Source organism: Emydura macquarii, unplaced genomic scaffold, assembly GCF_026122565.2.
Source record: "Emydura macquarii macquarii isolate MOO-44397 ecotype Brisbane River unplaced genomic scaffold, CSIRO-AGI_Emac_v2 contig_2680, whole genome shotgun sequence".
Taxonomy (NCBI): Eukaryota; Metazoa; Chordata; order Testudines; family Chelidae; genus Emydura; species Emydura macquarii.
The window spans coordinates 3894895-3899056 of record NW_027132817.1 but is presented as its reverse complement, the minus strand read 5'-3'; positions in this window follow the sequence as shown (position 1 = coordinate 3899056).

Sequence of the window (4162 nt, the reverse complement as noted above, 5' to 3'; positions counted from 1 at the left end):
TAGACTGAAGAAACTCAGAATGGGGCCCATTACATATTGTTTTTTGGTTAGATCCTTAAAGTTCAGCACTTACATTTATATGTTGGCTCCAAAATCAGTAGCTTGGTTGTTTTTTCTCTAGAGGTGCTTAATGAGCCACAACTCCTACTGATGTCAATGGTTACTGTGGTTATGGGTGAAAATCAGGCCACTTATTTAGCACAGGTTTGAAAATGTTTATCTGATCAGATATGCTTAGATTTAGATCTTTACGTAGAGCAGCACTAAAATGAAGGCACCTCTAAGGTAGAAAATAAACTACAAAATTAGGAAATAACTGTGGTATATCATGTCAACAGCAGCTAAATGTTGACTTTTTAATGATAACCACTACACCTTGTCTTACTGTAGTTTTTTTGCATAGATTTCTATTAATAAAGTTAAAATGAAATAGTGAGGCTAATATAGTTCCATATTATAATGGTCTCCATAGTATAGTAAAAAATTATCATTAGACTTGCCTGGATTTCACGCATAAAAAGTGTTTTATGGAGGTTTATGTCTTGGTCACAAAAGTGTGCTATCCCCAAAGGGGGGGGGGGGGGGGGATTTTTGTTTCCATTAAAAAAAATCCAAAATCTATGTAAATGATAGAAAAACAAATAAAATCTTGTGATTCAAGGGAATGAGAGCTTTATGGAGTTTGGTTAAGTGCTTGTTTTAGTCCTTCCACATCATAGTGCACATATGGGCTCCTTGTTTGATTGAACTTCAGTCAGCTGAGGAAGAATTTTAAGGAGTTTGTCACAGGGTGGCTAGCCCCTTCGAGGGGTGATGGGCCTATTCCCACCTGTGACGCAATTAGCTTGCCTTCTCAGATGGGGAGAATGAGTCAAATGTCCATCAGTCAGGCCTTTTCCATATTTAGCTCCTATTGAGGCCTAGGGGAAATGCTGCAGAGTTCAAGAAGATTCTGTATAAGACTTTGAGATAGCAAGAGAGAAAAAGATTCCCACTAGGTAGGACTGGGTGTGTTCTTCCAAGGTAAAGAAGAGACTAGACTCTAGGAAAAGCCCTCATGGTTAGGGAATGGTCACTTCTCTGGTAGAGAGTGAGAAAATCTTTGTATGAATAGAGGGTAAAGCCCAGGAGCAGTGGAAGACCATTTTGGCTTATGTTGTACTTGGATTCCCCATATGAGGAAAAGCCTTGGCGGGAGTATGGTACAGTTCCCTTCTTCAAGAGAAAAGGGTTTAGGCCTAAATGGACACTGAAAAATGCGTGAAAGATTACCCAAAAAGGGGTGAATCTCATTTTTAAAATCTGTTGGTATGTGGAGTTTTTAAGGAGCCTTCAGAAGGAGAAACTGAGGCAGGGCTGCTGCAGAAGGGGCACTAGAGGCAATGACCCTGTTATAGAGCTTTAGTTCCACTAGTATTGGGTTCCTACTAAGCAAGCAGCAGGCAGGGATCATGCAGCCTCTACCCTCAAAAGATACAATTATTACTGAAGTAGAGAGAGCTCCCTCACCCCCAGGATTCTACAATGGAAAAGGGTTCCCTACATAATGGCATGACTTTCTGCGTTCATTATTGCCAGGGAAAAATATTAAATATTTGTTGTTGCTTGTGCTGAGCTGAGTAGGTGCTGTGCTTTTCCCTTCCTGTGGCAACTGCTCCATTCCTGGTTGATGGGACTAGTGCAGAAAGGAATGCAGATGAGGAAAGAAAGGATTTTGAAGAATTCAAAGTGGACTATTTTAGGTACTTACTATAGTGACTGGGACTATATGCCTGACCACCTCATAATCTTCCATGTATTTATCCCCACAACACCTTTGTGAAGTAGGAAAATACTATTATCCCCATTCAAGGAGCTCAGTCTAGTTATCTTAACAAAGGGAAATTTAGTAGGCAACTTGATCAGAGTTTATAAGCTCCTGCATGTGATAGGCTTGTCAATCTAGCAGATAAAGGTCTGACAAGATCCAGTGGCTGAAAGCTGAAACTAGATGCCTAAACTCACTCAGCACCTTATTTTTCAGGGTAAAAATTCCTTCCACACCTATGTTTCTGCCTCTGAGCACGTATGCTGCTGTCTCCCTTTAGGTGACCGGATACCTCTCTCCTAGCTATGCCCCCAACACATTTCACAAACTAGGTGATGCTAGGTGTTCGGCCCCCTAAGTGACATGTGGGGTCTGATCTGTTAGGCATACTCAGAGACTGCCTGCTGGATTAGGGTCCTATTGAAAATCTGGCAGGAGGAGGAAATGGTGTTGTCTTTTATTTTACAACTCCCAGTGGTTGGAGCACTCACCTGGAATGTGGGAGATCTGGGTTCATTTTCCCTTTTTGCTCCTGCTTGAGCAAGGAGAAGAGAGACCCCTGCTCAAATCATACTTCTCAGGAGATCCCTCTAACCATGGAACTATGGGATATTCTATAGGGCTGCCTTAGTCTCTCTCTCCTTCTTTATCCAGTGGAACAGCTTCAACAGGGAGTGATTGGAGCAAGAGGACTGGACCCTGGGTTGCTCACATGAGAGGTGGGTTCCCTAACCATTTGACTACCGGCTCACACTTGAATGTCATTGGACCAGAGGGGAGCATTTTGCACACACCCCTCTCATTGACATCTCCTAACAGCTAGCTTAGGCAGTTTCCTGCCTAGCATGCTGGCTTACATGGATCATGTTCTAAGGGGCCTCTTTCTCCTCATTCATTGTAGAGGGAGCCTAGGCACCTAACTTGGCTTTGTGGATTGCTGTGTTGTTCCTGTGATTTTTCTAGGCACTTAAAAGTTAGGTGTCATGACACTAAGCATTGCAATGCCAAAATCCTTTTGTGGACCCCTAAGTGATCGGTCCAAGATCATGCAGGAAGTCTGTGGTACAGCAGAAAGTTGAACCAAGGTCTGCCAGGTTCAGGGCTAGTGCCCTAACCACAGCTCTGTCCTTCCTCTCTTGCACTGTAGAACACAAGAGTTGGAGAGCTCATTTATCGGTGAAATACATTTTCAGCACAAGTTTGATGCACCACATACTTCTCACTGAAATCCTGTTTGTAAGGTTTAAGTGGGGCTTACATAGTCTATTGGCCTTGTGCTGGTCTTCTGCCCATGGGTGAATTTCACTTATCTGCGATCACTGATCTCCTTTCTCTTCTAGCCTGGCTGTACATACCTTAGTTTCATGGAGTTTTTGGTTCTGCTTTCCATATTTCAATGACCTTTCTCCCCATTATGGGTAAACTTGGCAATATCTGCTACCTTCTAAGGTCCCTGGAGCTCAGAATGCTACAAATACACGGTAGTCTGATGGATTGGCCTCTAAGTATTATTCTGCAGACAGTGGAAAAGAAGCAAGGGAAAACTTATCTTGCTGGCACATTCAGGCTTGCATGTCTTGCTTGTAATTCAGACCTCTGAATTCTTGCTAAAACACTCTATTCTTGTTTACAGCAGTTTCTGTATGATGCTAGTTAATTGGTACCATCAGCAGGACATGTTACAATTATTTAAGGTTTCTGTCTGTTGATTTCAATGGAAAAAGAAGTTGTTCATGCTAAGGCTTTCCTGTTCGGTTGGCAAAACATAGCATACTATTAAAAGAGTGAAGGTTAATTATGCATTCTTTTGAATCAGGTGCTTAAAGTAGTTATACCTGCAGTTTGCAGACATAGCCCAAGCAAAGTAGTGTAAACTGAAAGTTGGAAATCTTCTAAAGCCTCCATTTTATTTTTGTTTTTGTTTTTTAAGAAAGTCTGTTATCAGTCTAAGAAATTACAGGACCAAAGAATAAAAGCATTTGACTCACTGACTTGAAACTGGTTTTCTGCTTCTAAAAATGACATAGAGACTTTTGGGAGAAAAAAATGAATGGCCATCAGTTCTGTTTTGTCGGGTATATTCAGAGGCATCCCACCCTGGAACAAGGAGGTAATATTCCCTCTCTTTACTTTTCTGGTGGAACATAATGTAGAATATTGCATTCAATTCTGTGCATTGCAATATCAGAAAAATGCCCAAGTGGGGGCAATTCGAAGACCAACAAAAATAATTAAGGAAAATTGACATAGAGAGAGAACATTAAAACCCCAGACCCTAAATAAGTATATCAGTAGCTTGGATAAATGATGACTAATGCTAAAGTCCTTGCTTACTCAAAATTTCATGGATTTTGA